At 48.0% G+C, this 12,599-nt stretch overlaps 1 long non-coding RNA gene across 1 annotated transcript; it reads right to left on the bottom strand.

Annotated features, from left to right (window-relative positions):
- Nucleotides 1–7,229: 7,229 nt before the first annotated feature.
- Nucleotides 7,230–11,667, bottom strand: LOC310700662. Its single transcript, XR_014522675.1, has 3 exons — nucleotides 11,479–11,667; nucleotides 10,787–10,879; nucleotides 7,230–7,568 (listed from the first exon to the last, which is right to left on the bottom strand). It is a non-coding gene; the product is annotated as an uncharacterized lncRNA (long non-coding RNA).
- Nucleotides 11,668–12,599: the final 932 nt, after the last annotated feature.

The raw sequence follows: 12,599 nt of genomic DNA on the forward strand, positions 1-12,599 counted from the left end.
GTACACGACTTGCTCTGCAAACAATGTAACAGTGTTCTCACACATAGAGAGAGAGAGCGCACCACATGGCAGTGTGAGATCTAACACCAAGGTGAAGGAGTACCCACGCAGGTACAGGTGTGTGTGTGGCCATGTTGAATTCTGAAGAAGGATTGTAAGGTACATCCCAGTCCAAGGCTTTTGCCAGAGCAGGGAGACCTTGTATCAGCGACATTCTCCACCGCTAGGGGAGAACTCCTGTGCCATACTTTCCCTTCTAACCCCGGCTGCTAATTAGCGTAGCTTGTGCCAAGTTCATTCCTACAACTCAAACAATCTGGCAAGGATCAGGTGGCAAAGGATTTCTTTTGCAGCACCCTTGGTTACCAGACCAAAAGGTTAGCAGATAACGTTTACTCCAGGGTGGTATAAGCCAAAAAGCAATTCCTTTGAACTAAGCAGATATTCCATGAAATAACTGCACCAACATCTCTAGCATAGGGGAAACGTGGTAGTAATGAGAGCTGTATTGGCTGTGCATTATATGTTGAAAACCAACAGCTGATTTACATAGTCTGGTTCAAGCAACCTAATTTTCTACCGAATTATTTTCTGGCATTATCATAGAGGTATCTGGACTCCAAGTCTTTTCATCCCGTAGCATTGAACTTGATATCTGGGACTGATGGTCCCAACATATGGAGAGACCCTGCCCTTCCTTTCAGCATGCCCAAGACTTACTCAACATTTCCTTTTAAAATACTACAGTGTTAGTAAAAAAAACAACAATCGATGGCTCCAGTAGACCTAGACCTTGGCTGTCTCCAGCTGCTTCTTAAAGAATCATGCTTAGAGCACCTTCCTGTCTTAAAAGATGGAAAGTTAATGTGTGCGCATCCCTCTACTAATATACCATTCTGCGTCTAGTGCTTTAAATCAACCACACACACCCACTAGACATGTTTTTCTCAGCATAGAAGATCAAGTGCTTAAAGTGAGCCTTTCTCTTCTCTCCCTCCCCCCCCAGCAGATGTTCAGTGTGAAGAAGTTTACAGAAATAATGCCTTGCCAGAGTTGGCCTTTGTCTGACCCAAAGATGTGACTTTGTAAAAAAAAAAAAAACCCTTGCCAGCCCTCCATGGTAAAGGATAGATATAACGGGCATTTTTCTCCTCTGTAGGAAGAGCTATCCATTGTTTCTAAATCAGCAGCACTCCTAATTCTTCCGGTAGTTGGGACCTGCCTTCCCATAGGAGAACTGCCTAAGTACAACCCTGCCTGTGACATTGATCAGTGGGTCCCCTGCCCACCCCCCAACCTTCCTGCTTTGGCTTCTTGCTGACCTGATGCTGAAACCTCCTCTTACCTGTTCTCTCATGCCAACAGAAAGGTGAAAGAAGTGCCTTTTATGTCACTAGGCTCTGCGCCTAACCTGCTATATATATATTTGTTGTTGTTGTTGTTTTTTGCAATTCATGCATACTGGGGAAGACCATTTCTTCAGTTGCATAATATAAAACAGAAGAGAGATTTCAGAACCCAGACTTAGTCGTTCCTTCATTCAGTTGCCTGCTCCCAATACCCCTGTGGTGCTAGTAAGTAGCAAAAAACATTAGGCTTGTGACAGACTGGCATGGTAGGGGTTGTTGTTGTTTAGTCGTTTAGTCATGTCCGACTCTTTGTGACCCCCTGGACCAGAGCAGCCAGGCACTCCTGTCTTCCACTGCCTCCTGCAGTTTGGTCAAACTCATGCTGGTAGCTTCAAGAACACCGTCCAACCATCTCGTCCTCTGTCGTCCCCTTCTCCTTGAGCCCTCCATCTTTCCCAACATCAGGGTCTTTTCCAGGGAGTCTTCTCTTCTCATGAGGTGGCCAAAGTATTGGAACCTCAGCTTCAGGATCTGTCCTTCCAGTGAGCACTCAGGGCTGATTTCCTTAAGAAAGGATAGGTTTGATCTTCTTGCAGTCCATGGGACTCTCAAGAGTCTCCTCCAGCACCATCATTCAAAAGCATCCATTCTTCGGTGATCAGCCTTCTTTATGGTCCAGCTCTCACTTCCATACATCACGACTGGGGAAAACCATAGCTTTAACATGGTAGGGGGTTAGTCCCCATCATTAACCTTATTTGCTAGTGTGCATAGCAAGCTTTGTGGTCAGCCCCTTTTCTTGACCTTCATTTCTATAGACATTTCGCTATTAAACACAGGTTTTAAAAAATGGCTGGCAACTGCAAATAGAATGCTTTCTTTTCTTGGTTCTCGTCTGCTATGCACACAGCTGGAGATATTTCTCCTTGCTTGCCTTCCCAGAACAGCCTTTGGATGACGTTCGATACCCTTCTGGATATTCCTTTCCAAATCTCTAGCTGGAGACAATCGTTTACCTCAGTTTTGGGTTTTGTCTTCCTTTTCTTTAGAGTTCCTTCACCCCCTGTCCATCTCTCGATGAAAAGTACTTTCCCCAACTTAGTGTCTTTAACTGCTTTTATATAACACCTTTGCTCCCTTCCCTTTCTCCAAAGAACTCTCTTTTTAAAAAGAAAAGAGAGAAAAGAAAAGAGCTTAATTCACACAGATGGTTTTGGTTCCATTCGAACAATAAATCATTCTGTCTCACCATCACACCTCCATCCCGTTTTACCAACTACCCACATCTGAGCAGCTTGGCGGAATCCCTTCCCTCTCACATTGCAGACCGTGCAGTGTGTTGGAGGAAACTCCGGGCCCCTGTTAGTGCCATATCCAGTTTGCTAATTTACAGGCGTGCCTGCCCTTTCCACAAAATTGTTTCCTTTTTGATAGGATACGGAATGTTTTGGCTGGTGTGTGTGATTTTTGGGCCCTTGTGCTTGATCCGCATTTCATTGAGGTAGTGGTGGGGGAACAACTCTGCTTTTCTGGCTTATATCTTGCAAATAATGTATTACGGCTTGGAATGCTGTTCCTTCTGAGCCTAGGGTGTGTTTATGTATGATCAGAAGAGCAGAAATTGAATCCAGGTATTCGCAGGCAGCCCTTTCCATAGTTTAGATGGGAAAGAACATTAAGGCGGCTAGAAAGTCGCCCGGCTGCTTCAACCTTCTGGGGTGGCCAGTACAAAACAAGGACATCCTCCTTCCCTTCACCATTTAAGGGTGCCCAACTAGAGGGTCTTGCCCAGTCCTGGCTCTGTCTTTTGGTAATGTAGGTAATGCTGTTTCCCATGTGCTTCTTCCCTCTTGTGGTTCCACCCCACCCTTACAACCCACATGCCAGGAATAGTCGGGAAACTCCATAACTGCCCCAGATGGTATAGAGGCTGAGCTGCAATAAGGCTAGCATATTTCTCAGGCTTCATTGAGTGGGTTTACTGTGCCTCACCTGCCCCTTTGTAACTCCTAACATGTTCCATCCACTATTGGGCGCATTATGCCTTTCTGAATTCCAGTTGCTGGGAGTTCTGTAGGCATCTGGTTGGCCACCGAGAGAACAGGGCCCTTGGCCTGATCCAGCAGGGCTCTTTGCATGTTAACAGGAAGTTCGTTAGCAGGGGGAGGCATGGAGGCCTAATAAAGGTGAAAGCTGGATGAGGAGCAGCAGTGATAGAAAGATAGATAGATATCTTTTGATTGACATGTACCGTATTTTTCGCTCTATAAGACACACCTTTTCCCCTTCAAAAATTAAGGGGAAATGTGTGTGCGTCTTACGGAGTGAATGCAGGCTCCTTGGAACTCCCGCTGCGCTCCGGGGGCTTCAGGCAGCTATCCGCAAGCCTTCAGAGCGCAGCAGGAGTTCCCGCTACACTCCGAAGGCTTGCGGATAGCCGCCTGAAGCCTGGAGAGCGAGAGGGGTCAGTGCACGCCGATCCCCCTTTCTCTCCAGGCTTCGCTTCGCTGGAGAGGCGCTGCACAGTTTTCCCTCTCTGCGCAGCGCCCCTTCAGCGAAGCGGGAGGAGCAATGGAAGGGGCTCCATTTCTCCTGCCGCTTCGCTGAAGTGGCGCTGAGCAGAGGGGGGGAGAATTTTTCCCCCCTGTTCTCCCCCTCCTATGGTCCGGTGCGTCCTATAGAGCGAAAAATACAGTGTGTTGACATGAAGCTTTAGACAAAAAAACCTGCAGATCCAGCTACATATGCTAGGTTGCATTCACTAGTACTTTACCACTAAAACTATGAATGAAACTAATCCTGCCACTGTTTTGTTTGTTGTTGTTTTTTAAAGTTTGCACTGGAATTGTTTTTGCATTTTCCAGTTTTTCTTGTTTTTCTATACCCAACCCACCCTTCCCCTCAGTACGAAATGCGTAGACCAAAGAGAAGCGGAGGTTTTCAGTATGGCTAGACCAACAAAGAGTCCTCAAAGACACAAATGTGGTCCCTAGTCCATGAAAACTTACGCTGTTATGAATTTGCTAGTCTTTAAGGGGCTGCGGGATGCTTCATTTTTGTCGCAACAGATTTGACGTGACTGTCCTTCTGGGAATCTAATTAGGACTGCGTGAATGGGTGCTGCAGATACAAAGTGGTAGATGCTGTCTGGCCACTGTGGAAAGCAAGAAAGACCTCTGGTTGAGTAGAACTGGAACTCAGCAAGTGGTAGAACTCCCGTTTCCAGCTCTGTTCAAAAAGTAGGCAAAGTAACTTTGTGTGTTCTAGAAGTAAAAAATTGGAGGATGCAACAGCAGTAGGCAGAAGAAACTGGGGAAGAGATGATGCTGACATTTGCAAACAGGTTATGGGAATAAGCTAGTGAAGCCCCGGTACATTTCACGTCGTTCATGCTGTGCTAATATAAAATGGTGCTTCTTGTTTTTCTAGGCTTGATTGGCTTGCCTTAAGTTGAGGGACCCAGCCCTTACTTTATGTAAGGATTGAACAAAGATATTTTCACCCTGAATAAGGGTTTTACAGCCAAAATGCATTGGATTTCTGCACCTGATTTCAAGAGGCTGCGTCTTCAAAACATGCAGGTCTATCTTCTGTGTATGTAGATAACCTGTGCAGATTGCAAACAGTAGGGCTACTTTCGCTTGCTTCCTTTGTACATGCATTTGTTTCCAAAGAAAATTCCCCTGCTCTACAGCAAAATACCTTGTCCTACTTGGCCTCCATTCAGCAGCAGTGCAGAAGCCAGACAACATCAACCTTTGAATGTGCAGCTCGATGGCTTTTTCTTTTCGTTTTTAGAGATCTGTTTCTTGCCACTGCTCTAGCGCAGCTGTCACATCTTGCTGGTTCATCAAATTGCGCGTTGAGCCTCTGGCCTAATTCACAAGTACAAAACTGCATGGGAAGCTGCTGCATACGCTGAGTCAGGCCGTTGGTCCCTGTAGCTTAGTATTGTCCACACTGATTGGCAGAGGCTGTCCAGGAGTTCCAGACAGGAAACTCGCAGCCCTACCCAGGGGTGTTGTGGGTTGAACCCAATACCTTCTGCATGCAAAGCAGTGTGGTTGCATCTTGAAGCACGACAGCATGGAAGTGGGGCCACATGTTGAGCTGTTTGTGTGGAAGACCTTGCCTTCTTTATGTTGCAGGGTGTTTTCATCATGTCATTGCAACTCCCATAGGGAAATACGCATTGGCATAGTGGAAAATGCCAGAAGTACGTGCAGAGCTCTTTGGGGAAGCAGTGGTGGCATATGGACCCACCTCCACCCCAAGTGGCTACAGGGAGCGGTGTGAACGTATTTATTGGGCCTATTATTTTGTTTTATTCTGAATCTTAAGAGCCAGACGCTGAAAGCAAAGGCTAAGTTGAGCTGAGCAAACACTCCTTCCTTCGTTCCCCCCCCCCCTTAAATGTTCATAATTTGCTAACAGCCTGCAAAGTGACGTCCGGGGGACAGATTTTCACAGCATGCTCACGTTATATGTCCTTGCTGCATGCTTGGGAGAGCATAGGCATCGTTTGTGCTCTGAAGGAGACAAGTTGCAGCAGGTGAAAGAGCAGTAAGCATAATCCCTAGCGCATTATGTCAAAATGGAATGCCTTTTATGTTGCAGTCTGTTGATATTGGGTTAATTTTCCAGCTCGGTACGTGCATATTATACATATTTGCAAATACATGCACAGCCAAAGAGTGCTTTATGAAGTCACATTTATTTCACCCACCAGGACAGCATTTTCAAATAGCTCCCAAGGCTGCATAAGAAAGGGGTTTGTCTGAATGTGTTGCCTCAACTTCCTTTCGAAATGAGTCCATGATTTGAGGTTGATTTTACCACAGGTTCTATTTGTGCAAGGTGTAAGAGCCCTCATTCTGACAAATCATTCTAATGGGACGGGAAATCATTCTAACGGGTGCATCCGGTGTGGGTGGGTGTCAGTGTCAGAACAGGCTCTTAAGATGGAGAGAAGAAGCTCGTTGCAGCGGGTTTTCCTGACTCTTAGGCCCTGTTCTCAGTAGCGCTGTGTCTGATAGTGGTGTTGCAGAAATTGCACAACTGTCCCGGGAAGTCCGGACCGTATCAGAGTTTTGAGGAGGAGGAGCCTAGGTGAGGAGGCCAGTTGCATCATACCGGTTGTCCTCACTTAGCAATAAAAGATTCTATGGCCCTTCCAATGTATTTGGAACAGCAGCTTCAGCTGAACAAGCACGTTGGTAAGGAAAATTGCAGTGCAATAGGATGGCTCAGGAAAACTTGGCAATACTTGAAGTAGACAAGGAGTCTGTATGTTCAGGTGACATAAGCTGAACTAGATTCCCTTGGAGAGAGACTTGCTTCTACAAAAATACTGGAATGAAACCCATTGCAGGGTGGCATAGCAAGGAGGTAAGGAACAAAACAGTCGTGCACCGGCTCATTGTGGGAAGTCTGTTTGCTTCTCTCTTATATTTTGACCTGAGCTAAGCTAGTGCTCATATTTTGACTCCAGCCAGCAGTACTCCCACTTGCAGCGTCTAAAGGGGGAAGGGAATTACCGTATTTTTTGCTCTATAAGACTCACTTTTTCCCTCCTAAAAAGTAAGGGGAAATGTGTGTGCATCTTATGGAGCAAATGCAGGCTGCGCAGCTATCCCAGAACCCAGAACAGCAAAGAGGGATCACTGCTTTCGCTGCTCAGCGATCCCTCTTGCTGTTCTGGCTTCTGAGATTCAGAATATTTTTTTTCTTGTTCTCCTCCTCCAAAAACTGGTGCGTCTTATAGAGCAAAAAATACGGTATGTCTCTTTCTTCCCTTCCCATATTTTAAGCCTACCTTAGAGCAGAACCCACCTTGTCACATCGATATGTTCTCGTCTCCCTCTTTCTTCTGTGTCCTCCTCCTCAGAAAATCCACATTTTCTTCACATTTCTGGGACAGAGAGAAATAAACTTTGCTATCGGAGATCTCCATGTACAAGCATCTTAGCAAACTTGCCTTTGTGGATGAGAGTCGCCCCAGATGCTTGCAAGCCTTATCTTGGTCCTAAAATCTTCCAAACTGGTAACACACGGCGTGTGAATGCTCCTGGTTTCCAAAACGTGGCTCCACTTCCCGAATCCCATCTCTTCCATCTCTCTCCATATTCACAAAGCCTTCCATCATTGTTGCAAAACTTCAAGCTATGCGGGAGTTCGTGCGACGCCTTCCTTTTCCACAAGTATCTGCCCGGTTATTTCCTTTATTAAAAAAAAAAATTGTTATGTTTTCAAATATAGATATATTATATGGAGAGCTTTTACGATCAATAAGTTGAGTGTAGGAGGGTGGGGGAGAGAGATCCCTGAATGCTTAACCACAAAAGGGGGTTTAGTATCTCATAAAGTGAAATACGTATCTATGAATATATATATATAGAAATATATAGGCATATATCAGCTCTTTTCTCCTCGATGGCTGCCATTCCTTATGCAATGACATTGTTGGCATGTCACTTCTTGAAATGTATGCAGGTCTGAGGTTCCCAGCCCCTCCCTCTCTCAACGGAGACTTTCGCTTAGACTCTTCTGCCTTTTGATAGCTACGTGACTGGGCAGGGGGCTGCTGGAGGGGGTGGGCCAGAAAGGCGGAAAGATGCATCTACTTAACTGGTAAGCCAACCAATAATTCACCGAAGTGCTCCTGTGAGCAGGTCCTCACAAGCTAGCATTTTTTGCCTGTCTCGTGGTTCCCGTGGCCCTGTGTTTTTTGCTACCACAGGCCTGGGTGAGCTGTGGCGTTTCATCTTTGTATCCTGCTATTTTTAAAACAAATAAACTATGTACATTAAAAAAAACACACACACACACACGAAAGAAACCACCAACCCCGGCACTTACCAACTTGTTCTTTCAGCCACTGTTCTTACCAAACATATAATGTGCCTTTTTATTTATGCTGCAAATGTAACATTAAAATATTAACGTGGACAAGCTTGTTTGCATTCCCTCTCGCTCTCTGCATCACCAAGGCGCTTCTGCCTCCGAAGGCTAGGATGGGGCAGGATTCTGCTTTCTCGACGGATCCTTTCTCTCAAGTGCGTCTTTCTATTCCTCTTCGAGTCACGCTGGAAACAGCCACCCACAGGTCGTCCTGTGGGCTGTGCTTTTGCCCGGTCGTGGCTCTCCGGGGGCTGGGAGGGGGGATCTCTTTGACCACCTGCTCCCTGTCCCCTCTCACGGGATATGTCAGGGTTTGAACATGGTGCCTTCTGCATGCAGCGCAGTTGCACTGCCACGCAGCAACACAGACTCTCCCCTAAGAGTGGGCATAGCTATTGGCTGGAATATTTACAAGTATACAGTGGTACCTCGGGTTACATACGCTTCAGGTTACATATGCTTCAGGTTACAGACTCCGCTAACCCAGAAATATTACCTCGGGTTAAGAACTTTGCTTCAGGATGAGAACAGAAATCATGCTCCGGCAGCGCAGCAGCAGCAGGAGGCCCCATTAGCTAAAGTGGTGCTTCAGGTTAAGAATGGAACGAATTAAGTACTTCACCCGAGGTACCACTGTAGATGGAAATGGAAGGTGAAGGAGAATGTCTTTATCTGTCCTCCCTGCCACCCCAGGATGACAGCTCAAGGCCTATCCAAACAAAAGAAAACTCTCGCTGTCTTCTGGCTAAAAACCAGTAACTATCGCTGTCAAATGCAGCCTACGTCTTGAGTATCTGCCGCTGAGGAACACAGGATGGGAGTGCTATTATAGAGTCGCAGAACTGTAGAGTTCGAAGGGACCGCGAGGGTCATCTAGTCTGCAGTGCAGGAATTTATTTTGGGAATAGCAAGCCATGCAAGTCCTTGCAAATGCAGAATGTGTGTTGCTTGTAGAAGAAGTGCAAATTCTTCCAATTGGTTCCACAGGCGTCTTAATGGGGGGAGGTGATCCCTTAGGAACATAGGAAGCTGCCTTGCACCAAGTCAAAGCATTGGTCCATTTAGCTCTGCATTTGGTTTCAGGTGAGATCCTTCTCAGACCTACCTGAAAATGCTGGGGATTGAACCTAAGCCCTTGTACAAGCATCTCTGCCACCACTGCCTCCTGGAAATGCCCCTCATTCCTGGAAAACCTTCCTGTTAGAGCAGATAGGGAGTCTTCTTCAAGTCTAATTCTTTTTTTGTGGGGGGAGAGACTGTAGGTCTGACATGGGGCTATAGAGGTCTGCCTTTTTTCAGATGTTAAGAGCAGTGTTTGAAACAAGGAGATCTTCAGGGATCCCCAGCTGAAGGCTGTTGAGGTTGTCATCTGCTTTACAGGTTGTCGTCATCTGAATTTATTTATTTTCCAGTGCGCTCATCTGCTTCTGGGTGTGCCTATAGCAGGCATAGGCATACTCGGCCCTCCAGGTGTTTTTGGCCTACAACTGCCATAATCCCTAGCTAACAGGACCAGTGGTCAGGGATGATGTGATGGCCTGGGATTCAGACTCGGATGCTGAACCTGAGGGATCCCAGCCTGCACAGGATTCCCCGCCTCCAGAACCAGCTGAGCCAGGGCTGGGGCTTGAGCCTGAAGGGTCCTCACCTGTACTGGATCCTCAGGAGCAGGCACCAGCTGAGTCTGCTCTGGCTCCTGAGGTGATGGAGGACCCATTGCCTGCAGGTGCTCCACTCTCAGCCGTGGCAGAGGAAGCTGAGGTTGCCTCTGGGTCTGGTAACCCTCCAGCCTCTCCTGAGCTGCAGAGGCTCAGGGCAGAGAGGCGGAGGGAACTAAGTTCCCGCAGGAGGAGTGCTGGCCTCCAGGCCAGGAGAGGCGAGCCACCTGTGGACCGGGGCTGCCCTATGCCTTGGGGCAGATAAAAACCGGCCAGCCCCAGTCCCAAGTTGCGGGAGCAACATTGTTGGTTGCTAGTTCCTGCCTGAATCCCGTCCTGCTTTCCTGCCAGAGCTGGTGACCCGCTCTGGCTCCCTGCTTGCAAGCCTGTTCCTGACTTCACCCGACTCCCTGCCCTGCACCCAGCTTCAGCTACTACAGACTGCCTCCACGTTGCACCTTTGACCACGGACCGGACTTGGACCTCGCCTCTCGGGTAACCCACGGGACCAGCACAGGTGATGGGAATTGTAGTCCCAAAACATCTGGAGGGCCAAGTTTGCCTATGCCTGGCCTATAGGCCTCTGGTTTGTCCACCAGGAGTGGCTCTGTGGTGAGGCAGCCACCTCAGGTGGCAGGTGCTGGGAAGTCTTTGTGAGGTGGCAGTATTCCACCCCCACCATTCCTCCTGAGCTGAGCTCCCTGGCCAGTCCCCTCAGATGGCAGGCAGAACTGTGTGTCACCCAGTCTGCCCTGTACCCCCTAAACTAGCCCGCTGCCCCCAGCTGAGATGGAGGGGGCTGCCTTGTGTTGAAGTTAGAGCCAATGGCCCGTCCAACGAACTTCAGTACGATGAATGGGAGAGTGGGCGCCATCTTACCCTTCACCTCAGCTCCCTGTCTGTTTCTGTGCAAACAGAAAACAGGACTAGATCGGCAAGGGGTGGGAAACCTTTTTCAAGAATCTCATTAGCCTGGAAAAGAGGAGATACGATAGCCATCTTCAAATATCTCAAGGGCTGTCACATGGAAGAGGGAGCAAACTTGTTTTCTCCTGCTCTGGAGGGTAGCACTCAAATCAATGGCTTCAAGTTACAAGTCAAGTGAGGAGATTCCATTAGGAAGAACTTTCTGGATGTAAGAGCTGTTCAGCAGTGGAACGGACTCCCTTGAAAGGCTTTTAAGCAGAGTTTGGATGGTCATCTGTCAGGGATGCTTTAGCTGAGATTCATGCATCGTGGGGCGTTGGCCTAGAGTTGGGGCCTCTTCCAGCTCTGTGATTCGCTCGTGGCCAGCCTTCCAAGAATCACATGCCACTGTCAAAAGTGGACAGAACAACAGGTGTAAATGTTACCTTTGTGCAGTAGGCTAGCTTCTACACACACACACACACACACACACACACACGGGCATTTTCAGAGGATGCATTCCAGCCAAGTGAAAACATTCAATGCAAGGGCAAAGCAGAGCTGGTGATCGGTTTGGCTGTCCGAGGGGATGTGACCTAGGAAGACTTCCAGACTTCCATCTGGTCCTAGAAGGCTTCACCCCAAGGGCCTGAAGTTCCCCTCACCCTGAGATAGGCCTGTGGTCTGAGCCACCAGGGCTCTCCTTAAGTTTGCCAGTGGAGACTAGAGGTACCAGTGCCAGCCATGGAGGAAGTCCTCTCCTGCCAGCGATCCAGATAGCTGGTGCGTCAACTGCTAGGCTGCGCTGCTTCCTCAGACCTCTGCTTTGTTTCCAAACAAGAAAGTCTGAGCCAACAATGGACCTGTTACCAGAACGACCAAATGCCACTGGGGGTTGCATCATAGCGGAGTCACACTGCCTGGCTCGGCTTGGTGCTGTTTGTGTCCCCTGGAGTCTCCCTGGCTCTTTAAGAAACATTAAATGGACCGTGGATTAATCTCCCAGCCCCCGGGGCTCTTGCATTAAGGCAATCTTCAGGAGCAAAGGAAGCTACTTTGTACTGAGTCAGTCCCTTGGTCCACCTAGGTCAGTCTTGTCTGCTGTAACTGGCAGGGGCTGCCACTTTGGGGGGGGCACCTTTCCTAGCCCTACTGGTGGAGATGCTGGACTCTATCACTCAGAGCTAGTGTCCTTTTTCCAAGGAGTTTCTTCTTCCTGGATTCATTCTGTGAGCAGAACTTTCTCCAGTGGCACAGTCAACAAGCTGTTGTTTAGTCGTGTCCAGCTCTTCGTGACCCCATGGACCAGAGCACGCCAGGCACTATATGCCTGTTGTCTTTGTCCATGGAGTTTTCTTGGCAGGGATACTGGAGTGGCTTGCCGGTTCCTGCTCCAGGTGGATCACGTTTGGTCAAAATTCTCCACTATGACCTGTCCAACTTGAGTGGCCCTGCACAGCATAGCTCATAGCTTCTCTGAGTTAATCAAGCCCCTTCGTCATGGCAAGGCAGTGATCCATGAAGGGGATAGTCAACAAGACACCCCCCCAAAATATATATATATATTTATTTATTCATTACATTTTTATACCACCTTTATCTTCCAAGTAGCTCAATGCAGGTCTTGGGGAAATGTGCCCCTTCAGATGTCTTTAAGCTTCCACCAGCAGGTTGAGAGTTCTAGTCCAGGGGTCAGCAAATTTGTTCAGCAGGGGGTAGGTCCACTGTCCCTCAGACCTTGTGGGGGGGGCAGACTATATTTGGGGGCGGGAATGAACGAATTCCT

This window comes from Podarcis liolepis, assembly GCF_965112155.1.
Source record: "Podarcis liolepis genome assembly, chromosome: 2".
In the NCBI taxonomy this organism is placed as follows: Eukaryota; Metazoa; Chordata; class Lepidosauria; order Squamata; family Lacertidae; genus Podarcis; species Podarcis liolepis.